The sequence below is a fragment of the Scyliorhinus torazame genome, chromosome 4, assembly GCF_047496885.1.
Source record: "Scyliorhinus torazame isolate Kashiwa2021f chromosome 4, sScyTor2.1, whole genome shotgun sequence".
Classification (NCBI taxonomy): Eukaryota; Metazoa; Chordata; class Chondrichthyes; order Carcharhiniformes; family Scyliorhinidae; genus Scyliorhinus; species Scyliorhinus torazame.
The window spans coordinates 224956369-224983245 of NC_092710.1; the positions used below are offsets into that span (position 1 = coordinate 224956369).

The following is a 26877-nucleotide window of genomic DNA, read 5'->3' on the forward strand; positions in this document are numbered from 1 at the left end:
GGTGGGGCCAAATGGGAAACGCGGGCTTTGTTCCCGCGCTATGGTAATCATGGCGGGAACAGGGAAGCAGGAAGGAGGGGGCCTCGCACAGTGGGGGCCGAGGTCACGGGGGGGAAGCCGAGGCCGGCCAGAGTTTGCTGGCTTCTGGGAGCAACATGGGGGGTGCAATTACGCTAGAAATCGATCTAGCGTGGGGGGGGGGGTTAACTGGGTTGCTGCTGCTGGGGAGAAGGGGGAGCTGGTATGGGGTGGGGTGGTCGGGGCGGAAGGTTGCCGTTGGGGGGAGATACGGCTACATGGGAACCGGGTGAGGAGCTGGATTGAAAAAGGAGATGGCTAGTCGACAGGGGGGGGGGTAAAGAGCCCCCCAACCCGGCTGATCACGTGGAATGTGAGAGGGCTGAATGGGCCGATTAAGAGGGCACGGGTACTCGCACACCTAAAGAAACTTAAGGCAGATGTGGTTATGCTGCAGGAGACGCATCTGAAACTGATAGACCAGGTCAGACTACGCAAAGGATGGGTGGGGCAGGTGTTTCATTCGGGGCTAGACGCAAAAAACAGGGGGGTGGCTATATTAGTGGGGAAGCGGGTAATGTTTGAGGCAAAGACCATAGTGGCGGATAGTGGGGGCAGATACGTGATGGTGAGTGGCAGATTGCAAGGGGAGGCGGTGGTTTTAGTGAACATATATGCCCCGAACTGGGATGATGCCAATTTTATGAGGCGTATGTTGGGACGCATCCCGGACCTAGAGGCGGGAAAGTTGGTAATGGGTGGAGATTTTAATACGGTGCTGGACCCAGGGCTGGACAGATCGAGGTCCAGGACCGGAAGGAGGCCGGCTGCAGCTAGGGTGCTCAAGGACTTTATGGAGCAGATGGGAGGAGTAGACCCCTGGAGATTTAGTAGACCTAGGAGTAAGGAGTTTTAGTTTTTCTCCTATGTCCACAAAGTTTATTCACGGATAGACTTTTTTGTTTTGGGAAGGGCACTGATCCCGAAGGTGACGGGGACGGAGTACACGGCTATAGCTATTTCGGACCACGCTCCACATTGGGTGGACCTGGAGATAGGGAAGGAAAAAGAACAGCACCCACCCTGGAGAATGGACATGGGATTATTGGCAGATGAGGGGGGGTGTTTAAGGGTGAAGGGGTGTATTGAAAGGTACTTGGAACTCAATGACAATGGGGAGGTTCAGGTGGGAGTGGTCTGGGAGGCGTTGAAGGCAGTGGTTAGAGGGGAGCTGATATCTATCAGGGCACATAAAGGAAAGCAGGAGGGTAAGGAAAGGGAGCGGTTGTTGAAAGAACTTTTGAGGGTGGACAGACAATATGCGGAGGCACCGGAAGAGGGACTGTACAGGGAAAGGCAAAGGCTACATGTAGAATTTGACTTGTTGACTACGGGTAATGCAGAGGCACAATGGAGGAAGGCACAGGGTGTACAGTACGAATATGGGGAGAAGGCGAGCAGGTTGCTGGCCCACCAACTGAGGAAAAGAGGAGCAGCGAGGGAGATAGGGGGGGGGGGGGGTGAGAGATGAGGAGGGAGAGATGGAGCGGGGAGCAGAGAGAGTGAATGGAGTGTTCAAGGCATTTTATGAAAGATTATATGAAGCTCAGCCCCCGGAAGGGAAGGAGAGAATGATGTGCTTTCTGGATCAGCTGGAATTTCCTAAGGTGGAGGAGCAGGAGAGGGCGGGACTGGGAGCACAGATTGAGACGGAGGAAGTAGTGAAAGGGATTGGGAGCATGCAGGCGGGGAAGGCCCCGGGACCAGACGGATTCCCAGTGGAATCCTATAGGAAATGTATGGACTTGCTGGCCCCGCTACTGATGAGAACCTTTAATGAGGCTAGGGAAAGGGGGCAGCTGCCCCCGACTATGTCAGAGGCAACGATATCGCTCCTCCGAAAGAAGGAAAAAGACCCGCTGCAATGCGGGTCCAATAGGCCCATTTCCCTCCTGAATGTGGATGCTAAGATTCTGGCCAAGGTAATGGCAACGAGGATAGAGGATTGTGTCCCGGGGGTGGTTCATGAGGACCAAACTGGGTTTGTGAAGGGGAGACAGCTGAACACAAATATACGGAGGCTGCTAGGGGTAATGATGATGCCCCCACCAGAGGGGGAAGGGGAGATAGTGGTGGCGATGGATGCCGAGAAAGCATTTGATAGAGTTGAGTGGGATTATTTGTGGGAGGTGCTGAGGAGATTTGGCTTTGGAGATGGGTATATCAGATGGGTACAGTTGCTGTATAGGGCCCCGATGGCGAGCATGGTCACGAATGGACGGGGGTCAGATTATTTTCGGCTCCATAGAGGGACGAGGCAGGGATGTCCTCTGTCCCCGTTATTGTTTGCACTGGTGATTGAGCCCCTGGCCATAGCATTGAGGGGTTCCAGGAAGTGGAGGAGAGTACTCAGGGGAGGAGAAGAACACCGGGTATCTCTGTATGCGGATGATTTGTTGTTGTATGTGGCGGACCCGGCGGAGGGGATGCCAGAGATAATGCGGATACTTGGGGAGTTTGGGGATTTTTCAGGGTATAAATTGAACATGGGGAAAAGTGAGTTGTTCGTGGTGCATCCAGGGGAGCAGAGCAGAGAAATAGAGGATTTACCGTTGAGGAAGGTAACAAGGGACTTCCGGTACTTGGGGATCCAGATAGCCAAGAATTGGGGTACATTACACAGGCTTAATTTAACGCGGTTGGTGGAACAGATGGAGGAGGACTTTAAGAGATGGGACATGGTGTCCCTGACACTGGCAGGTAGGGTGCAGGCGGATAAAATGGTGGTCCTCCCGAGATTCCTTTTTGTGTTTCAGTGCCTCCCGGTAGTGGTCACGAAGGCCTTTTTCAAGAGAATCGAGAAGAGTATTATGAGTTTTGTGTGGGCCGGGAAGACCCCGAGAGTGAGGAGGGGATTTTTGCAGCGTAGTAGGGACAGGGGGGGGTTGGCACTACCGAGCCTAAGCGACTATTACTGGGCATCCAATATTTCAATGGTGTGTAAGTGGATGTGAGAAGTGGAGGGAGCGGCGTGGAAGAGATTGGAGAGGGCGTCCTGCAGGGGTACTAGCCTACAAGCAATGGTGACGGCACCGTTCCCGTTCTCACCGAAGAAATACACCACAAGCCCAGTGAGTGGGCGGGCCTTGTCCGCATAGTTTTGGACCCATTGAGCGTAGTACAAAAAGAACCCCAGGCAGCGTTTGAGGGCCTTGGGACAGTGGGGGAGGGGGAGCTCCATGAGGGGACGCATGCGGTCGGGATCGGGCCCCAGAACTCCGTTCTGGACCACATAGCCGAGGATGGCTAAGCGGTCTGTGCTGAACACACACTTCTCCTTGTTGTAAGTGATGTTTCGGAGAGTAGCGGTGTGGAGAAATTTAGCAAGGTTGGCGTCGGGTTCCTGCTGATCATGGCCGCAGATGGTGACGTTGTCTAGGTACGGAAAAGTGGCCAGCAACCCGTACCGGTCGACCATTTGGTCCATCTCCCTTTGGAAGACCGAGACCTCGTTTGTGACACCGAAGGGGACCCTAAGGAAGTGGTATAGGTGGCCGTCTGCCACGAAGGCAGTGTATGGACGGTCCGATTTACGGATGGGGAGCTGGTGGTAGGCGGATTTCAGGTCTACCGTTGAGAAGACCCGGTACTGCACATTCTGGTTAACCATGTCAGATATGCGTGGGATGGGGTACGCGTCGAGCTGCGTGTACCGATTGATGGTCTGGCTGTAGTCCACGACCATTCGGTGTTTCTCCCCAGTTTTAACTACTACCACTTGAGCTCTCCAGGGGCTGTTGGTGGCCTCGATGATGCCTTCCCGAAGCAGCCGCTGGACTTCGGACCTGATGAAGGTCTTGTCTTGCTGTACCGTCTGCTCCTGGTGGCGACGGGTTTGCAACCTGGAGTTGGATTGGCAAAGAGGGAAGGTGGGCCGACCTGTAAGTTCGCGAGGTCGCACACAGTAAGGGGTTGTAAGGGCCCGCCGAATTTCAGAGTTAGGCTCTGGAGGTTGCACTGGAAGTCCAGGCCGATGATTAGTGCAGCGCAGAGGTTAGGGAGGACGTAGAGGTGGAAGCCGCTGAATTCTAGGCCCTGGACCGTGAGCGTGACCGCACAGTACCACCGGATCGCTACGCACTGGGATCCGGAGGCCAGGCAGATTTTTTGGTTGGTGGGGTGTATCGTGAGGGAGCAGCACCTTACCGTATCCGGGTATATGAAGCTTTCAGTGCTCCCGGAGTCCAGCAGGCATGAGGTTACATGTCCGTCGACTTTCACGCTGGTGGATGCGTTGGTCAGGTTATGCGGACGAGACTGGTCGATTGACATGGAGGCGAGTCTTGGTTGGTCGTCGGGTAATAGGGTGGCTGGTGAGCCCGGGTCCTGGAACGCTGGTGGTGCCCCTGTGCTGAGGGGTAAACAAGATGGCGGCGCCTGAAGATCTTGAGGGTTACAAAATGGCGGCACCCATGGAACGCACGTAGCGGGGGTGGAACAAGATGGTGGCGCCCATGGAATGCACATGTTGCGCGGAGGGGAAGATGGCGGCGCCAACTGGCCGCACGTGGTCTGGGGGGGGAATGGCGCCGCCCATTGTCCGTGACCGAGGGGGGTGGGGGCCATAGCGACTACTGAGCAGGCCTAGCACACCGCGGGGAAGTGGCCCTTCTTCCCGCAGGCTTTACAAAGGGCAGCACGGGCCGGACAGCGTTGGCGGGATGCTTCTGTTGGCCGCAAAAATTGCATCGGGGGCCCCCGGGGTTCGCTGGCTGGCATGCAGCGCAGGCGTATTGGGTGGGTAGCGCCCCCGCTGGAGCGGCTGCCTGTGGGGTCCACAAAGTGTAGGAGGGGTGGGCCGCGCGGCAGGGGGTATAGGACTTGACGTTGTGCAGGGCGACCATCATGGAGAGCGCTAGTGTTTTAGTTTCTGCGAGGTCGCGTGTGGCCCCTTCTAGGAGTCGCTGGTGTATGAGATCTGACCTAATTCCAGTCACAAAAGCCTCCCGCATAAGGAGGTCTGAATGCTCCGTGGCCATAATGGCCTGACAGTCACAGTCCCGGACTAGTGGGATTAGGGCCCGCCAGAAGTCTTCTATGGGCTCACCAGGGAGTTGAGAGCGAGTGGCGAGTGCGTGCCTGGCGAAAAGCGTGCTCGCTTTCTGTGCGTAGTTGTCCTTGAGTAGAGTCATGGCTTCGGCGTAGTTCGGTGCGTCCTGGATTAACGGGAAGACTTTGGAGCTCAACCTGGAATATAAAATCTGAATCTTCTGAGCCTCCGGAACAGGGGTTGGTGCCGCTTTGATATACGCCTCGAAGCAAGCTAGCCAGTGCTGTAAGTCCTTTTTGGCATCGCTTGAGTGCGGATCCAGCTGCAGGCGATCCGGTTTGATACAGAGGTCCATCCTTAGAAACTGATAGCAATAAATTGAGGCACGATCTATTGGACAAAGACGATAGTTGAATCCAACTGAGGCTTTATTGCTATCAGATGTGTGGCCTCCCACAGCAGTTGGCAAAATGGCTGCTGGCTGGAGGACACGCATATTTATACCCCGCCTCCTGGGCGGAGCCAGCAGGCAGGGAATACCGACAAACCTGTAGTACAGGTCCTACCGTACATCACCTAATACAAGTGCAACAGTGGTTTACCACAGTGACACAAACCCAGAAGGTGGTGACACAGTCAATGGGTGATGTGGTGCAATGTGGCGACTAGGGGCTTTTCACAGTCACCTCATTTGAAGCCTACTTGTGACAATAAGCGATTTTCATTTCATTTTTCATTTCATTTCCCAGACGGAGATGGTCCACTTCCTGTGTTCCATGGCCACTAGCATGCAGACCCAGGTCGCGATCAGAACAGGCCTCCAGCACTAGCAGCGCCATGTGGCAGGGGAGCCTCAGGGGATGGCCCCGCTTTTGCACCCCTGTCCCATGGAGTAGCCCAGGGACCATGGGACAGCCCGAGGAAGGAGAAGGTGATGGGGCCCGTGCTGATGGCTCCCACAGGGGAGGTGCCGGAATACCGCAGCACATCAGACTCCCCCATCAGATGCGGTGTGCATGCCCCTGGTCTGACCCCACCCTCCATCCCCTAGTTGCTGAACCTGGAGGTGATCAGTGCGACCCGGGCGTGTTGGCTATGGCTCACATGTTGTGCGGCTTCCCGTGCCTGCCTGTGCTCCATGACATGCCCATCCTCCCCCTCCCCTGCATCCTCCACATGGGACGAGGCTTGGCGTTCATCCTCCTCTGGCACATCACCCCTCTGCTGCACGATGTTGTGGAGGACGCAGCAGGCCGCCACGATTCGGGCGACCCTCTCAGTCTCGTAGTGGAGGGCCCTTCCAAAGCGGTCCAGGCATGTGAACTGCATCTTCAGGAGGATGAAGCACCGTTCAATCACACTCTTGGTTGCTGCATGGGCATCATTGTCGCGGGTCTCAGTGTCGGTCTGTGGCCTCCGTATAGGCATCATCAGCCACGGCCGCAGTGGATAACCACTGTCACACAGGAGCCAACACCTCAGCCAGAGGGCTTCTTGAACATATCAGGAATCATTGTGTGCCAGGATGAAGGTGTCGTGCACCCTGCCCGGGTATCGAGTGCAGACATGCATGATGCGCAGCTGATGGTCACATATCAGCTGTACGTTCATCAAGTGGAACACTTTTGGTTTGTGCAGAGCTGTCACCTTGACAGCCACTGGGTACGGGTGTCCTCCCCCATGTCCCTGCAGTGCCAAGTGTACCATGATCTGGCAAATATGTTGCACCGTCTCCTTGCTCAGCAGGTGTCTTCAACGGCATGCCCAGTCCAGCAGGTCCTCGAATGACAGGTGCTGCCAGTACATGTGAGGCCTCATGTGGGCTTAATAGACTTGCATAGTCTGCTGCTGGTTGCTCAGATAAGGCGGATAGACCTTCATGGTCTTGTTCATGTATGGACTGCGTTATAGAGTCTTGAGTTGCTCCCATTGTGGAGTCTGTCAACGAGCTCTCTGTGGGAGCATGTATCGCTCTCTCTGTGGAGTCTTGCATCATTCCCTGTGTGGAGTCATGCAGTGGTCTCGCTGTGGAGTCGATCTGTGCGCTCTCAACGGAGTCATGCAGTGGTCTCGCTGTGGTGTCTTTCATCGCTTTCTGTGTGGAGTCGGGGACTCTTCGTGGTGCATGGACCACTCTCTGTGTGGAGTCGGGGACTCTTCGTGGTGCGTGGACCATTTTGTGGTGCGTGGACCACTGCTTTGGCGTCAGGCCGCTCTCTGTGGGCTTCGTCTTCTTCTTGGGTACTTGACAGGTCATCCAATGTATCGACGATCTGCCATGGCATTATGGTATTGGATTTGTCTACCATGATTAGAGCCGTGTTGAGCTTTGCAACCATGTTGCTGATGCAATGATCATCAAATCCGAAGTACTCATCATGTCTGAGTAGTATTCTTCAATGTACAAATCATCTCTATGTGTTTCGGATTTGTTATTGTGCTCTCTATGTCCAATGATGAAATCATCTTCTGAGTAGTATTCTTCAATGAATATTCTTTTTGTTTCGGATTTGTTATTGTGCTCTCCTCTTTGGGTGGTGCTAACTGTTTGTTCCAGGGTGCAGTGAAGGTTGATTTCAACGGCTGGTAGAAGTTCAGGCATTGTTCTGTCTTTCGAGGTGAAAGAATTGTGTTTTGTGGCTTTAAAATGTTTCTTTTTTCTTTTCGGACATTTCCCCTTTCAGTGGGCGTGGTCTGAGGCCTATGACATCATGACGCTCATGATGTAATGTGTAGGACTCAATTGCGCATGCGCATGCTGAGGTTCCTTTTCTGTGTGCACTTTTCGCAACTGCGCATGGGCGGCTTCTCGCGCATGCGCAAAACACTGTTTTGCCGGTTTGCGATATCTAGGAAAGTGCGCATGTGCGGACTGGTCGGGCTGCATACGCGCAAGATGGCTGCCAATCAAAACTGCCGTCTGCTTCTTCTTCAACCCTGTCTCTGCCTCGTGGTGAGTATTCGTGCCATTCTTACCTATTTCTTTCGTCTCTACCTCACAGTGGCTGTCGAATTTGTCCAGGATGGTCTGGAATTTTGTTCTGTCCTGCCCTTCGGAGTATTTGAAGGAGTTGAAGATCTCTATTGCATGTTCACCCGCAATGGTGAGTAGAAGAGCTATCTTCCAAGCATCGGCCGCGCCATGTAGGCCCGATACTTCCACGTATAGTAGCAATTTTTGTTTGAACGAACGCCAGCTAACACTAAGAGTGCCATTGTACCTGAGTGGATGAGGAGCCTGAATCTTGTTCAACGTGCCTGGGTTCGGTTGCTGGTTGTCTCTAACATGGCTGAGTTGATCTAGGGAGATTAAACAGTCACTCCTATACCATGTTGTGTTACGTTACTTCGTGTAACATAAGCTGCTTCCTTGATGTAGTCTTTACGAAAGGATGCTCCAGACTATGAAATGAGTTCAACATGTTTATTGAACTATTAACACAGCTCTCAAATGAGTTCGACTCTCTGCTCATCTAACTGTAGTAACTCAGTCTAACTGTACCAGCTTGCTCGAAGCCACGTGCTGGGGTGTGATGCTGCTGCTGATCAACCTGTCTTACTCTCTAGGTGTCTGTCTGTGGAAGAGGCAGAGCCTGTGTGCCCTGTCCTTTTATATGGGTTGTGCAGTGCCCCTTGTGGTGATGCCACCTCTGGGTGTCCTGATTACCCATTGGTTGTGTCCTGTTCTAATGATCCATTGGTTGCGTGTCTGCATGTCATGACATCTCTGGTGCTCCCTCTAGTGGTTACTTAGTTGTAGTGTATTTACATTAACCCCTTGTGTATATACAGTGATGCATATTACTACACCCGACAGGTCCCCACTCAGCGCCAGGAAGGACCCCAAGGCGTAAAGGTCAGGGTGACTGTCACCTTGACAGCCACCGGGTACGGGTGTCCTCCCCCATGCCCCTGCAGTGCCAAGTGTACCATGATCTGGCATATATGTCACACCATCTGCTTGCTCAGCCAATGTCTTCAACGGCATGCCCAGTCCAGCAGGTCCTTGAATGACAGGCACTGCCGGTACACCTGAGGCCTCATGTGGCACCTCCTCCTCCTTGGCCTGTGGGGCAGCCGGTTCCTCATCCTAGGTGGCTGCCTCCTGTTCCTCTGCGGCACCCTCCGCTGCTGCATGCTCCATTGCTGCAGCTTCCTCCTCTTTGAGCAATGCCAGCTTGTATAGCCACGGGGCATCTCCCAGGGCTGTGGCGACCAGCAGGAAGGCCAACATTGCTGGTTGAATCCCAACATCCATTGTCTGCTGGGGTGAAAGGCTGACATATTAGCATGGTGTTTACCCCCGTGCCCAACAGGTCCAATGGGCTAAATGGTGGTCCCGGTTGGCACTGCGGACTCTGTCCCATCATCTCCTCCCCCATCACTGCATCCCTGGTCCTGTCGGGGGCCTGCACCATGGGGGCCTCTGGCCCTGGTGCAGTCCCACTGCCAGGGGTACTGATGGTTGGCATTTCCCTTGCCAGCACCTTCATAGGGGCTATTGTGGGCATTGTCCTGGGTGGGCTGCTGGCGGGTGGCAGCCAGGTTTAAAAGCACAAGTGAAACACGCCATCGTAAACTTGGTCCATAGGAGACGGAGAATCACGGAGGCCCCTGAGAATACCGGGTCAGGCCCCCTAATAAGAACATAAGAACTAGGAGCAGGAGTAGGCCATCTGGCCCCTCGAGCCTGCTCCACTATTCAATGAGATCATGGCTGATCTTTTGTGGACTCAGCTCCACTTTCCGGCCCGAACACCATAACCCTTAATCCCTTTATTCTTCAAAAAACTATCTATCTTTATCTTAAAAACATTTAATGAAGGAGCCTCTACTGCTTCACTGGGCAAGGAATTCCATAATGATGAGCAAATGGTGTTTACTGTATGTGTGTTCCGAACGGCATTGACGCTGCTTTTGAGGACACGGAAAATTGCGATTGTCTGTCAAATCGGCACCAACCGTGATTTTGGCATCAGAACCTATTCTCTGCGCAACCGCCTTTCGCGATTTCGGTGTCAGCCAATGGAGAATCCCGCCCAGTTTCTTTCTCAAGTTTAGGCCTTCAGTTGGGTGCTTTCTTTCCCTTCAACTTATAATGATTGTCACTCACAGAGGCAGCAGGTAACCAGCAACAGAGAGCGGAAGAAATCACAGCCTCACTTCCTTCAAGAGTCTAGAGGCTTCTGGCAGGTTCTCTCTGAAAACAAAACACCTGGCAGGAACCAATCGCTGGCTGTTACTGGCAGAACACTGTCCCTGACCAACCTACCATAGCTGTTAGCCAATCAAACTGACTTCCTCCAAAACTGGTTGCTCAGATTCACTCGAAATGTCTGGTTTCTCCTCTCCAAAATGCAAAACCTAGGAACATATGGTCAGGGAAAGCACTCTTCAGCTTAAAGGCACATTCCAATTATCGGTCCGCAGACCAAAAATATAAAATAAAATAAATGAGAACAAAGGGAATAAACAGGAAGGACTCTTACGATAAATTAAATTCTGGGACCCTTTACGATCCCAGAGCAGACCCCAACTTCTGCTGGGATACTGGATAGAAACTCCAATATTTAATTTTAATTTTGTAAGACTGTGAAGAAAGGCGATCTTGCTCCAGGAGTGATTAGCATGGCCCCTTATTACTGACACAGTATTAAAATGTCTTTAACATCACACCAGAAAATAACTTACAATTACCCCTTAAATGATACTACTAAAGATACTAAAGATAGAGGTACCTTTATTCCCACTTAAATAACAAGAATAATACAATCTTAGCTCTCAATCCACTTGAACAATCAATGGCATATTGGAAAATTTGCTCCAAAGAGATGTTCTTTAAGGAAGAGAGATCTCTTGATACCACTTTGAAGAAAAGATCTGGGGCGGACTTGGAGAATCGCCGGGACGGGGGCGATGTGAATCCCGCCCCGCCGGCCGCCGGATTCTCCGGCACCGGCGATTCGGTGGGGACGGGAACTGCGCCGCGCCAGTCGGCCGGCCCCCCCCCCGGCGATTCTCCGGCCCGCGATGGGCAGAAGTCCCGCTGCTGTAATGCCGGTCCTGACGGCGTGAATTAAACCACCTCCCTTACCAGCGTGACCCGGTGGCACGAGCAGGCCCCGGGGTCCTGGGGGCGGGCGAGGCGATCTGGTCCCGGGGGGTGCCCCCATGGTGGCCTGGCCCGCGATCGGAGCCTACCGATCTGCGGGCGGGCCTGTGCCGTGGTGGCACTCTTTTGAGGCTATTGCCGACGCGGAGGTGACCCCCCCTCCCGCGCATGCGCGGGGATGACATCAGCAGCTGCTGACGCTCCCACGCATGCGCGGATCTCCGCCAGCCGGAAGAGTCCCTTCGGCCCCAGCTGGCGTGGTGCCAAAGACCTTCCATGCCAGCCGGCAGCACGGCAACCACTCCGGCGCAGGCCTCGCCCCTAAAGGTGAGGGCTTGGCCCCTAAAGGTGCAGAGATTTCCGTACCTTTGGGGCGGCCCTACGCCGGAGTGGTTCACGCCACTCCATCCCGCCGGGACCCCCCGCCCCTCTGGGTATAGGAGAATCCCGCCCCTGATTCCTGTCAGACACATGCAGAAACTCTGACTGTATGACTTCAGGGGCGAGATTCTCCGACCCCCCGCCGGGTCGGAGAATCACCGGGGGCTGGCATGAATCCCGCCCCCGCCGGTTGCTGAAGTCTCCGGCACGGGAGATTTGGTGGGGGCGGGAATCGCGCCGCGCCGGTTGGCGGGCCCCCCCCCCGCTCGATTCTCCGACCCGGATGGGCCGAAGTCCCGCCGCTAAAATGCCTGTCCCGCCGGCGTAAATTAAACCACCTACCTTACCGGCAGGACAAGGCGGCGCGGGCGGGCTCCAGGGTCCTGGGGGCGGTGCGGGGCGATCTGGCCCCGGGGGGTGCCCCCACGGTGCCCTGGCCCGCGATCGGGGCCCACCGATCCGCGGGCGGGCCTGTGCCGTGGGGGCACTCTTTCCCTTCCGCCTCCGCCACGGTCTCCACCATGGCGGAGGCAGTAGGGACTCCCTCCACTGCGCATGCGCGGGAAGCTGTCAGCGGCCGCTGACGATCCCGCGCATGTGCCGCCCGGAGATGTCATTTCCGCGCCAGCTGGTGGGGCGGAAATTCGTCCGGCGCCGGCCTAGCCCCTTAAGGTTGGGGCTTGGCCCCCAAAGATGCGGAGCATTCACCACCTTTGGGGAGGCGCGATGAATGTCTGATTTGCACCGTTTTGGCCGCCAGTCGGCGGACATCGCGCCGTTTCCGGAGAATATCGCCCCAGAAGCTGGTTCTCAGCTTGTTTCAGCACCCCCTCATTCTCAGACAATTCTGCATTGCTTTGAAGACCGTTAATTTCTTTTCACTAATTGACAGTGAGAGCAAGCTGTTTGACTTCTGGACACAGCTTCATTCAGCTCAGAACTGACCTGCTTTCTGCAAAATACCGGATGCCTTAGCTCCACATAGTAATGACATAATCTTGCCAAGCTGAAATCAAGTTAACTCCACTGGGAATCCCCTTAATCGAAACAAAATTATATTAGCCCACGCATTTTGCAATGGTTTAATTGCACCCCTGGCTCCCAACATTTCAAACCAACACTTTGTTTAAAGGAGTCACATATTAATCCAGACTTTTAATCCTCACTGCACGAAATACCTATAAGACAATGGGCTGGATCTAGCATTTTACTCCCCAGTTTCCTGCAAAAATAAAGGGCGATTCACATACCTGCAAGGGGGCTAGCAGGGACCCTGGGAGCTTCACGCAGCTTTGGCTGCGGATATGGGCCCCAGCACTTCCGATTCCGAGTCCGCTCATGCACATGGTGACGGCCTCCAGTGGCCACGCCGAGCACCATGGAGGACTCGGCCTGTGGACCATCAGCAAAAAACAAGGTCCCACCGATCTGTCCAGTGCCGCTTCAACCGACCCGCCCGATTGCTGCCCCGGCTGCCCATAAGGCCCCCTCCCCCCCAGTGATGGATCCCCCGCCCCCCACCAGGGCGGCCGTGGACTGAGTCCGCAGCCACCGCACATGAGTCCCGACTGGCCAGACGTGGTTAGAACCACGCCGTCGGGAAATTGGCCGGTTGGGATCGGAGTATCACTGGGAGGGCCTCTGGCATTGGCCCCCCCCCCAGCCAATCATGCCCCCGCGGCGTGGTTCACGGGCAAGCGATTCTCCGGGGACCAGAGAATCACGGGAGCGGTGCCGGGCCCGATTCGGGCGTAAAGGTCGATTTCAGCGCAGGGCTGTGGAGAATCCAGCCCATTATACATCAGAAATTGCTACATTCATCACAGACCACACACATACTTTTTAAATGGAATTGAATTGAAACTCGACTGTGCACAGGTCTTTTGATCCCAATAACCCAAATTAACAAAAGTCACCGAAATGAAAAAATTACCAACATGATTTTACTTTTTGTGACTACTTTAATACGAATATGAACCAACATGAATTAATGGGCAAATTACAGTCTGTACAAACTATAAATTGTACATGGAATAGGTAATGCAATAACGACCACCTCGTGGAGGTAATAGGTGTTAGTCGTTTTAGTTGCTGTGATATGAAGAGCCTAAAGTTCTTGTTCCTTTTCACCAAACACCATTTATTTCACTTCCACAGCCTCTGCACAAAACTCTGAACAAAACACCACCTGCCAGAGGCCACCTGAAGCCCCTTTACATATCAGTGTCAATTAATGGATACTTAACATAAATGAGAAAACTAATTGCAATGACTCTTAACCCATTACTTAACAGTCTCCCCTTCCTTGGAGAAAAAAAAATTAGGTGACCAACATCTGCTTCAAACTTGCAATGTCTATCTGTAATCTCTTTTCATTGACACTTTTTGTAGAGTGCATATTTTTTCCACAGGGATTTATTGTCAATGTGACAGTCAATAGGTATATTACCCACATCCCTTAATCCCCAAATTTCTGTCAATATCATACTTATATAAAAGGCCATATCCACCGCCTCTACAAGGCTTAATGTCTCAGTAGCCAAAGTGCTTTTTACCGCTCTCCTTATTTTCTTTGTTTCCCACACAAGCGGGCAACATTTACCATTGTTCCCCAAAAGGAAAATTATAAAACCTCCTGCGCTTGAAACCTCATCACATAAATTTGCGTAGGACGCATCACTATAAACTATGAGTTTCAAGTGCTTAAGGTCACCTAAAACCGGGAACTTCAAAACACACTCCTGCATTTTTAGTTTGGCCAACGCTTTATTTGCTCTTATTATGTCTTCCACTTTGGGATTATTCATTTTTGTACTCAACTCTAAGACATCAAAACTCAGGTCCGGTCTAGTCTGTCTACCTAACCAGTTCAGTTGCCCAATTAAACTTCAAAGTTGCTCTTTTTCTATCTCTGAAACCATTGCGTCTTTTTGTGAAACTCGGCCACGACTAATTGCTATTGGGCTGATGCTTTCCAAATAAGATTGCTGACGTAAAGTTGCCCCTAACTTAGTCTGTCCAATTTCCAGTCCAATATATTTAATTGCACCGGAAGCCTGACTTCCAACCCTGAATTCTTTCCTCAAACCAGAGATTACAATAGCTTCAAAATCACTAGTCCCACCCCACAAAAAATCATCGACATGCATCATAAAAATGCCAGAAAGATTTCCTTTATAGTGCCAGTAAAACATTGCATGATCTGCTTTCAACTGGCAGCAGCCTAACTTTAACAAAACTGACCTTACCGAAAAATACCAGACTCTAGATGCATCATTTAATCCATATACACATTTGTTCAACTTCCAGAGTACCCCTTCTGTGTTAGTTGCTTCTTTAGGAGGACGGAGAAAAAAGTCTCTCTGGAGCTGATGCCCCTGCAAAAAGGCAGCTTTTATATCTATAGATTTGCATTCCCATGCCTTTGTGGCTAATAGAGCCAAGAAGATCTTTAAAATAACCTTCCCTGCTGTAGGTGAATCCACCCTTAAATCTTGATCTTCTAAGTTTTCTTCAAATCCCCTTGCCACAGGCCTGGCCTTTGCCTTATAAGTTCCATCCGGAAGAACCTTTTCCGTGCAAATCCATCTGTGGGATAGAGCTCTTTGTCCTCTATCCGGTACTTCCATGTATATCCCAAATTCACTTCAACTATGCAATTCTTGCTGTTTAGCTTTTTTGATAACTTTTTCATCTAATTTATTTGAAGCCACCAAAATCTCACATGCATGTGGGCTTCTACTCCTATTAGTATTCGTAGTCTTACTCATGTTCCGAGATCTTGACAAACTACGTCCCCTCTCCCGCCTGGTATCTCGTTCTGTACTGCTACTGCTTGATCTTTCCCTTATGCTGTGGGATGTCCTTTCAATAGTTCTCGACCTTTTCCTGTGGACCTGTTCACTATCCGATGTACAATCTGAACTGGCACTGCGTTTCTGTGCCCTCCATGAACTTCGTTTTCCCAATCCATTGTCTTGACTCCTTCCCCTGAATGCTGTACATTCAACCAATGTTTATACTTTCCAGTGGCCTTCCCTGCTCTACTAATAACAGTTGCATCCTTCCATTGACTAGACCCTTCAGGCAAGTATGTCACTTTTGTACCAACTTTTGGCAGTTGCCCTTTCGGAAAAACACCAGAAGTGTTGTGTTCCTCCACAGAAACCCTGTCTATATCAGTTAATTGGTCCTCATAGTTCTGTAACACATGTGTACCAGATGACTCTGGTTCCTCGTCATGTCTGTCTGCTCTGTCTAAATTGGAAAATTTGTAATCTGTACCCATTATCCTTGATGAATGGACCCTAACAGTTTGATTACCATGTTGCAAATTAATTGTTTTGCCATCTATGCCTATTATCTTCCCTGGGCCTTTCCATTCATTAGAATTGTCTCTCTTATAGTATACCATGCCTCCTTGCTGAAAAACGGCATCTGATGGTCGTACATTATGTCTTAAAGCTCTGCGAATTCTTTCAGAGACTCCTGCTTCCAAAAAAGCATTTCTCCTGCTATGTAATGCATTTAAATGTTCAGCAAAACCAGAGCTAATTGTAGTCCCCTCCCAAGCTGGAGGCTGGTCATCCAAAATGGACGGAATTTTAGGATTTCTACCAAACACTAATTGATAAGGACTATGGCCCCCAACCATCTGCAATGAATTCTTTGCATGTATTGCCCATGCTAAAGCTGAATTTAGCCTGCAATTTGGTCGATCTGCCAAAATTTTCCGAAGCATGATTTCTTTCACAGACATCATTACTAAATGGGCTTTCTGCAGCCGTATTCATAACTCTGATATTCATATTTTCACACATATCACTAAACTCACCATTAGCCCATTGTCCGTAAGGAATTTTGCCAGTGGACCCATTCTTGTCCCTACCCATTTTTCCACGATTTGATCCTGAATTACTCTCTTTTCTTTACTTCGTACAATCGTTGATTGTCTAAATCTGGTTGCTAAATCTACAAAATGCAAAATAAATATATTATTTGCTTTATCCCAGATCTTCAGGTCTATGGCCACAATGTCTTTAAAATCCCTGGCCAAAGGTAGGGTTACTATCGGTCGTGCTGGTGTCCTTCTGTACTTCCCACAAACTTCACAGCGGTCACTAACCTGTTCTATCAGTTTAGTATAGTCGTCATCCCTTACCCCTGCATCCTTTAATAAATTTTTCAGCCTCCGAGGAGACGGATGTGCAAAATGTCTATGCAATTTTAATACCACAAGCTTTTTATCAGCTAAAGTCCCATTTTCAACTGCCATTAACACATCCTTAACCACTCCACTTGAAAAATTATTTGTCAGGAATGGAGTACAATAGTGTCCCGACTGTGTAAATTGTAAGTCCACCGTCTTTCCAAAAACTGTTGCCTTATCCTGTTCCATATACAGTTTCATGGGTGCTTTCTTCATCGACGGTCTGCTCAGAAGCAAAGGTATCTCACTTGATACAACATCCGTGCTAATGAAATGATTCACTCCGGCAATATTGCAAGGGATCACCACTCTTTTCAGTGACTTCAGAGTATTCTCATCTCCAAACCTGAAACTTGTGGAACTTTCAAATTCCTTAACCTTGTTACGATTTTCAGCATTCAAAGAGTCCAGGTAACATTTTAACCAGTCAATTCCACACACAGTATATGTGCAGCCACTGTCCAATACAGCACAGTTGAAGGATTCTGCAACCAACACCCTCATTACCGGCGTAAAACTGTTTGTCAATAGGACAATGCCTTCTTTCTGGTCACTATATTTTTCCTCTTCTGACTCTTCCGTGTCTTGTGTCGCTTCAAACACTCTATCATAACGAGTTGGACAGTTGAAAGCATAATGGTATTGAGAGTCACATCGAAAACATCGATTTATCATGCCCCGTGCATTTCTGGGGTTCATCTTCCTATTGTAGGTTCTAACTGGGTTTCTGTCTTCATAATTACCTTGTCTCGGTCTCCGTCTATAGTCTTGAGCCCTGTTCGTAGCCATACAATTTTGCCATCCTGTTACTAGTGTATCTTCCATATTCTGCCTTATTGCAGGCTGACCTATTTGGGCCATCAGAGCTATCGGAATCGAATGTTTCCCCAGAAACTTTTGTAAAGCTTTTGTCACCTGTTCGAATAAGGTATCCTTATCAGAAAACTGAACTCCTGTCAAAACCAGGAGCCTATCCATGTTGCTCACTCTAGCACAGTCAAGTAATTTAAAGGCCAACACAGACTGTGGAAATTCCAGATTGTGTTTCTGCAGCCTTTTATATAGTCTGGCAAATTCCATTATTTAGTCTTCATTGGAGATATCCTCCATTTTCCGGAACTTATCAAAATCCGGCCATGCTTCATACGCACTTAACAAGTCATCTTTCTTATAAATCTTATCCATATAATGTAATATCTTGTTCCTTTTCATCAAACACCATTTATTTCACTTCCACAGCCTCTGCACAAATCTCTTAACACACTACCTGCCAGAGGCCACCTGAAGCCCCTTTACATATCAGTGTCAATTAATGGATACTTAACATAAATGAGACAACTAATTGCAATGGCTCTTAACCCATTACTTAACAATAGGCAGTCCACTCTGTCTATATAGTCACAGTTTCAGTCACAAAGTCCTTCCAGGCAGAATTTAATTCCCTTTTCTTCAAGGGCTTGGCTGATGAACAAAGTTTTTCTGAGGGCAGGATTCCAGTCCCTGTACATCAAGACCAACAGCCAATTTTCTTCAGGCACTTTCTTCTTGTGTTTCCTCACCATTTTTCTGTGTGCGTCCTTCCCTTCCTTTTGGTGCTGCTTCCAGACCAATGCTCACCAGCTCACAGGGATCAGTATTTCTTATTAAACCAAATTTAGAATTGATCACTTTATAATTGATACAAACTCTTAAAAATCCATTTCAAACATATTTCAGAAAGCAATTACAGGATCCTCAAACATTTAAGGCAAATTTTCCTGCTGTTCAGCTTCTGCAACAAAAATCGTCACAAGGGAATAATCTTGGAATAATGCCAGATATTGTTTCAAGAGTAGTCTTAGATCCATGGTAATTTCAATGCCGCAATTGAGAGTGAATGGAAGCAAAGAAGATGAAAGTGAATTTAGGCACACAATAAAGACACGGTGATGACCATTGATGCTTTTGATGAATTAGATACTTTCTATTCATGGTGTTCATAGGCTGGCTGTGACTGATTGACTGTCTTCTCCAGTGCTTGATGCTAATGCCTCACTGCATGGCAAAGGCGAACAGCCGGCAGCTGATGATACAGAATGCTGTCACTAGACTGAACTCGAGAATACCCTGACCTGTCAAGCTATCTTTTATTTTATTTAGTTATCCATGGGGTGTAGTCATTGCTTCAGAGGGCCAGCATTTATTTCCCATCCCTAACTGCCATTGAGAATTTCTTGAACTGTTGCACTCATATTGTGTAGGTACACTTACAATACTGTTAAGGAGGGCGTTTCAGTCTTTTGACCCAGGAGCAGCGATATATTTCCAAGTCGGGATGGTATGTGACTTGGAGGGGAATTTGTGGGTATTGGTGCTCCCATGTGCCTGCAGCCCCTGTCCTTCTAGGTGATAGGGGATTGGGAAGCAGCCTTGATGTGCTGCTGTCATGCATCTTGTACATGTACACATTGCAGCCATGCTGAGGCGATGGTGGAAAAAGTGGTGGGTGGGGTGCTGATCAAGTGGACTGTGTTGAATTTCTTGAGTATTGTTGGAGTGGTATATCTCCAGGCAGTTTGGAAGTAATCTATCACACTTCTGACTTGTGCTGAGCTAATGTGTGGTTGGTCCTACCTTGGCTGACACATTGATGACCTACAAGGTGTCCTGCAAGGCAGCCCTCTCCAGTTATATGTTTCCATGTCCTCCAGTTATATGTTTCCACCACCACTGGGTGGTGCTTTGGCCTGGAATTCCAAAGAGCGGTACCTTCTTCTACAACACTTGTTCCAACAAAATCTCCATTGATGTATCTGGATATATTGATACACCTGCTATTTTTTAAACATCTTATTGCCTCTGTGTGATATATAAAGAAAAATCTTAAAGTCATTTTTGTAGTTTGTCTACTTTGAGGTGCTACTGCTGGTCTTTAAATCAAAGTGGCTGTTTAGCACAGGGCTAAATCGCTGGCTTTGAAAGCAGACCAAAGCAAGCCAGCAGCATGGTTCAATTCCTGTAACACCCTCACCGAACAGGTGCCGGAATGTGGTGACTAGGGGCTTTTCACAGTAACTTCATTTGAAGCCTACTTGTGACAATAAGTGATTTTCATTTCATTTCAAATTAAAATGAAACAGCAGAAGTACATTAATAAAAACAAAGCTTCCTTTGGAGTGAGAAAGAGTACCACATTAAAACAGATGGTAAATGTTTGTGTGAAAATGTCCATATGTCTTTGGTTGTATTAAAATTACTTTAATATGTGGCAACATTGTTTATTCACCTCATTACATTCCCATCATGTTTGTTAAAGTCGCTTAATTATTGCCTCCAGTGGAAAGGTAAAGCCACTGTAAACATATATTTACCAAAATGAAATGCATTCTGAATTGGCCATGAGAGCGAGCTCTGATTGTGAAGGTGAAGCTGTCATTACTCAACATTAGTTGGAGTTTTAAAAGTGTGTGCCATTGGTTCATTATGTAACTTCACTGTATCTGGCGGTTGTTCAAACATTCACTCTGATTTTAGTACTTTCCTAAAGTAAACCTAATCCAGCTGTCGGAGGTTTAAAATTACTCATTTGCAATGTTTGTTTTTCATAAATCTCTGTTTACTTGCAGAAAGAGTGCCACACAGTATTCCAGAAATGCATGTTAATGATCAAGTCTCAGCTTTTTACTTCACAAACTTTCTTAGACTTTGACCTTGGCAAACCATTGTCAGATAGTGCTATGACATATATTCCATAGGAACAAATTAAACCAAAGATTAATGATGGTTAAAAGAGAAATGAGACAGTCAACCGCTTCTATTTTGCTTCAATACACTTCAAGTTCTGTGACTATTGTGCACATATGAGCACAGTTCAGATTTCAGCATTTAGACCAAATTACCAGGCTTGGAAAAGCTTATGAACAGATATTTAAAAGCTGACACAGCCCCCAAAACACTGACAATTCAAAAAACACAATGAACATCTAAAAATAGCACTGAGTAACAAGTCATGATTCCGACCTCTTGGAGATTAAATAATACAAGTTATTTTTAGTACAGTGAATACGGGATATATTATTCCTGCTTTAGGATCACATTCTATTGCAATGACTTGTTTTCAATGAAAAGTACAACTTAATGGCCTCATCTATTATGGGGCTGTTTAGCACAGGGCTAAGTCGCTGGCTTTGAAAGCAGACTAAGGCAGGCCAGCAGCACGGTTCAATTCCCGTACCAGCCTCCCCGAACAGGTGCTGGAATGTGGCGACTAGGGGCTTTTCACAGTAACTTCATTTGAAGCCTACTTGTGACAAAAAGTGATTTTCATTTCATTTCACAAGAGTCATGCTATGGACAGGAAAGAAGAGAAAAACTGAACTCCTTTATTCTCTTGCCATCTGTCCATAAGCAGATGTCTTTCTTTGTTTCAAATAGGCTGTGGTGCTTATTCCAAAAATAAACATAATTTGTTGCAGCAAATTCTCTTAGGATTAAATTGAAAATTTAGTTTATTCACACATTCAAACCTGGGAATGATTATAGCTTCATACACACACACACACACAAATATACCTTAAGGGGGTAGAAAAAAAGTTCTGTTACAAATATGAATAATTTACTAGTTAAAAAAGGTTACAAAAATATACATCAGTTCAATTGATTACCAGAGTCCAAATCCAGAGGGTTCCCTCCAGGAGAAGTTCCAATTTGGGTGGGTTCTTGACTGAGGGAAGAAGTGCAGAATTCCTTTATCTCAAAAAATTGAGCAATAGGTGAAGTTAGCTGGTTCACACTGCTACAATGCAGTAGCAATATGGGTGGTATGCACCACTAACAGGATTCTGCCGTCAAGCCAAAAAGACGCTCTGCTTATCACATACACACAAATGGGTAATGTGGTGTATGAATTTGAATGCCAATGTGATGCCACATATGGCAATATGTCCCAAAGACTGGCGGATCATATCAAACAGCATGTCCCTTCCATTGCAAAGTGCAAAGCACAGACCGTACCCAAGTGTACTTGCAAAACTCAAAACACAGTGTCCAACATTAACTATAGCTCCCCAATTGGACAGCATTTGCTAAATAATCCTCAGTGTGCTAAAAATTACACTGACCATCAATTTAAGATTGTCAATCTGGTTCACAGTATGTAGTACACTATCATGGACTGGAAGCTACATGTATTAATACACAGGACCCTATTCTTTGCAGACAGATAAAATATATACACGCATAGCACCTGTTTCAGCAGAAAAAAATAAAGTGATAACCATTTGCTGTTTAATTCCACAGGACAATAATGCCTTGGCCAATCAGAGCCAAGCTGCTTGGTTTAAATTTCAAACAATGCTTGGCAGTTAACAGTCAATCACTATCAACATGGGTCACTGTCTGTGTGGAGTCTGCACGGTCTCTGCGTGGGCTTCCTCTGGGTGCTCCGGTTTCCCCCCACAATCCAAAGATGTGAAGGTTAGGTGGATTGGACATGCACAAAAGGTCCAAAAAGGTTGGGCGGGGTTGCTGGGTTACGGGGATTGGGTGGATGTGTGGGCTTAAGTAAGGTGCTCTTTCCGTAGGCCGGTGCAGACTCGATGGGCCGAAAAGTCCATTGAGTTTTAGCCGGACTGGATGATCCCAACGGCATGAGGAGAGGTTGAACAAACTCGGTTTGTTCTCACTGGAACGATGGAGGTTGAGGGGCGACCTGATAAAGGTCTACAAAATTATAAGGGGCATAGACAGAGTGGATAGTCAGAGATTTTTTTCCCAGGGTAGAAGGGTCAATTACTAGGGGGCATAGGTTTAAGGTGCGAAGGGCAAGGTTTAAAGCAGATGTACAAGGCAAGCTTTTTACACAGACGGTAGTGGGTGCCTGGAACTCGCTGCCGGAGGAGGTGGTGGAAGCAAGGACAATAGTGACATTTAAGGGGTATCTTGACAAATAAATGAATAGGATGGGAATAGAGGGATATGGACCCCGGAAGTGTAGAACATTTTAGTTTAGATGGGCAGCATGGTCGGCGCAGGTTTGAAGGACCGAAGGGCCTGTTCCTGTGCTGTACATTTTTTTGTTCTTTGTTTGGCAGGTGGGACCAGAAGATCCCAGCCTTGGCCTGAGTTGTAGGCAGTGGCCACTGGCTCCCAGGTAAATTGGCCTTGAGGAGGGCTTTTTGCAGGCTGTTTGGCCAGCCGATTCCTGCTTCGGGATGTTGGCACGTTGGAGCTAAATCAGCAGACTGGCCCGCTTTTCAGTTCTCAACTGTATGAAGAGATTTCAAAATGGTCACGCAAGGCATGTGACCTCCTTTCTCCACAATGATTTCATAAAGGGATGTTTATCTGGTGTCTGGATCTGGCTTTTACTTTATGACATATAATGTCCTAGTCATTGGCCTCTGAAATAGCCATTATTCATATTAATAACTCTGTTCCATGTAGCTATTGTCTTGGTAGAACCTCAGACTCCACTAGAGAGGTAAGTTTATACAGATACAACAACATAAATTTCCTTTCAAAAGTTTTTTTTTAAATGGACCTTGACATCCCCAGGTTGGAGATTGCATGAGCAACATATTAGGGCAAGTCTCCACATGATGCTTTAGTGGTCACCTTACAATTCCAGATTTTTTTTATTCGTTCATGGGGCGAGGGTATCGCTGGCTGGGCCAACATTTATTATCCATCCTTAATTGCCCTTGAGGGGGCAGTTAAGAGTCAACACATTACTGTGGATTTGGAGTCACATGTAGGCCAGACCAGGTAGGGACAGCAGATAATTCCAAAATTACGGTTTGATTTACATATGTTATGATTTCTTTCATGTCTTGCTGACCTGTCAGTAGTCATCTCAGAATTGCAGTGAATATTTGTAATTCTTCAGTTTCAGCTGCATCCAATATTCTAACCATTGTTTTATAGTTTTGCTATGAAAATATGGGGGCTTGTGGTGGCTGGGGAGGTGGAAGAACAGAAGGACAAGAAGGTAAAATTCTTCAATGCTAGGTTTAAAACCTTTGGGCATGATTGAAAGGCCTCGTCACGCCCAACTTGGTGAGGCCGCTAAATCCCACGAGAGGCCTCTTGTGAGATTTATGATGCTCGGAGTGCCATGCAAGATCTAATGAGATTTCCCGAGACGTCACAATTTGGATCTTTCCTTTATAGCTCTTGTGATTGGATAATCGAGCCCTTCCCCGCAGCGTATTTTATAGCGGTAGAGGTGGCCCGCCATTGGTCAGCGGCAGTATCTTCTGGTCCCGCCGATATCTACGGGGTCTTGCATGCCCACACTCTCTGCCACGGGAAACCTGTGGGACCATAGGATCCCGCCAGTGGGAAAGGCCAGATAATTTTGGCCTTAATATTTACTACAAACTTGGGCTAATAAACTGGAAGTGGCAGTAACTTGGTACACTTAGTATTCAGTTACAATTCTATTTATTATCAAGAGAATAAATGGGCAATAAATGCTGGCCTAAACAATGCCACCCACTCCCTGTGAAAGAACAAAAATACAATATTAGAAAATGGTATTCATACACCACAAGCATAAAATAAATTTAAATGACAGAATCTAAAGTGTATTTTCTTCATGCTCAAGTGCAGAATTATTGGTCATTTTCTGTTGCCATATGCTTGGGTCTGGGTGTTTACATGAAACCATTAAACCATTATAGCTTTATAGCATTTTGTATCTGTGATCAATGATATGGTACTGCTATAAATATGTGCAGTTTTGATTTAGCATTTACAAAGGAAGATCGAATATTCTGTTGGTTGACAGACATGTGGTATGCCACCCAGGTGTGGGATAGAGACCTAATTAATGTTTTTCATCTCCTGGCAAAACAAATTTGCATAAATTCACCAATTCTGTACAGCTAGCAGGTTTCATCACTCAAAGAGAGTGACTGTTAGAGAGAGCACCTCAACGTTACAGCGCGGACATAGCGACCCACCCTACCTTTAAGTAGAGCTCCCAACTGGAAGTGTAGAATCACTGAATTAAACATCTAGATTTTACCATATCAAAAGCACCTGAGTAAATATTCATTACACTTCAGTAATTAAAATAGACGAGCCTTTAATATTTGAAATATAGTGGTTGCAGTTCATGTTTTCATTGGTTAAAAATGGACAAACGTTTGCTAACACCTATTCCTTTCTTTGTGCATTTCCAAAGACATGAGGATAATACCACAGAGTATTGATTTATTGTAAGTAAACTCAAATGTAAAAATAATATTCGAATAATTTGAATTTAGAATCAGGATGAAGAAATTTGCCATAGCAAAGAATGTTCAGCCATGTGGGACCGAGGCTATTAGAACAGCAGGTTAAATGAAACCAGAGATCCTTGTTGCACAACCATGTGAATGTGTTTAATTCCTTTCAAGCAAAGAAGATACATTGTAGTTTCGGTATTTACATCAAATCCTTTGCAAATATCTCTCCTTGTCTCAAGTATGTGAAGCAGTGTTTACTGAACTGATTTGGGCTGCCATGTAGATTCAGGTCAGATGTGCTGCATGTGCCTGGAGCCAGATGAATTGTAAATCTTCTTTCTTATCATACATTGACAGTGAGAGGTAACAGCTTTATCTCTCGCTAATTCTGACAATGGTTATTACAGTATTTATTACCTGTGCTCAAACAGATGGTGCTTTTGTAAGGTAATTTGTTCAGCGCAGATGTAGCATTTGCAAATGGGAGTTAGAGTATTCAGGCTGGTTGACCGCCTTGTGGCAATTTAAAATATATGCATGTCTTCCCACTGGAGGCCCATGAGCTCATGGGGTGCTACAGTTACTTCACGGCCTAAGTGTTCGAGGAGCCTCATCTGTAACGAGCACATGTTGGAAAATTAATATTGCACCTAGGAAATTAGTCCCCCACTTTCCATTCACAAATAATTCTGCGCACGATTAACCTTGGAACTAAAGCAATTGTAAAAATATCATGGATTACCTTCCATTTTTCATTTGGGTTCCATAGGCTTCCCAGAACCACATTCCATAGTCTGGCTGAAAGGGCAGGCAGGTGGTTTGCTCACAGGGCAGCAGATAAATAGGTTGATCACTGGAGGCAGAACATCAGCTGACTTGCAAAAAATAACATCTTCACTTGCTTCCCTATGCCTCTCTCCGCTCAGCACGTAAAGCTCAGAACCTCAATGTGCTTTTCTTCCTCTGAGGAACTCAGTTCCTGTGTTTTTTTCGAAGCACTGTGTAGCTGAACCATAGAATCCCTACTGTGCAGAAGGAAGCAATTCAGCCTATCGAGTCTCTACCGATCCTCTGAAAGAGACTCCGACCTGCACATTCTTAGATGCTAAGGCTAAATTTTAGCATGGCCAATCCACCTAACTTGCACATCTTTGGACTCTGGGAGAAAACCAGAGCAGACAAGTGGAGAACGTGCCAACTCCATACAGTCACTCAAGGCCGGAATTGAACCCGGGTCCCTGGTGCTGTGAGGCAGCAGTGCTTACCACTAAGATATGTTTTAAAATAACTTTGCCCACATTAAGATGTATTATAAAGAAACAAGCAAATATTTCAGACCTAATCACAATCTGCAGATTGAGTGTGTGCATTATGCTACCAAAGTATGAAGCAGGAAGCTTTGAAGTATAGTATCTTTCATAAGTGTAGGGAAATATGAAATGTTCATCTTAAATAGTTCACAATTCTTCAATTGACCCTAAAGCTGAAGACTTCTTCATTCTTCTTGGCACTATAAATATTCAAAATATTAAAAACTTTCTTGCCATTCTTTTCTGAACTATTTCTAATGTATTGACCTGCAGTTAAACTAAGGGAAGCAGTGCTGAATACAATATTATAAATGTACTCAATGGATAGCAAAGGGTTGAAAAGATTAATTCCGATTTAAAATGAAAGGGATCCCACCTTGAGAAACTGCAGGCACATATCCTGGGACTAACTATCCCTCTTCACAGAAAATCTTAGACTATGCAATCTGGAACATCCTCCTAAACGTATTCCATCCTTCAGTGAGATCACGACTAATCTTATCTTAACTTCATCCTCTAATCCTTGGCTAGAAAAAAATCTCTCATTCTTAGATTTAAAATTACTAACTGAGCTAGTGTCTACTGTT

General features: G+C 47.5%; 1 long non-coding RNA gene across 6 annotated transcripts in view; it reads left to right on the top strand.

Annotated features, from left to right (window-relative positions):
• Positions 1–26877, top strand: part of LOC140410789 (uncharacterized) — an 84090-nt gene that overhangs the window by 33993 nt on the left and 23220 nt on the right. For 2 of the 6 annotated variants that reach the window (XR_011940739.1, XR_011940743.1), the window contains exon 3: positions 8071–8172. The exons of the other annotated variants lie outside the window; for them this stretch is intronic. This is a non-coding gene — a long non-coding RNA (uncharacterized lncRNA). The remainder of the gene's footprint in view (positions 1–8070; positions 8173–26877) is intronic. 6 annotated transcript variants of the gene reach the window in all.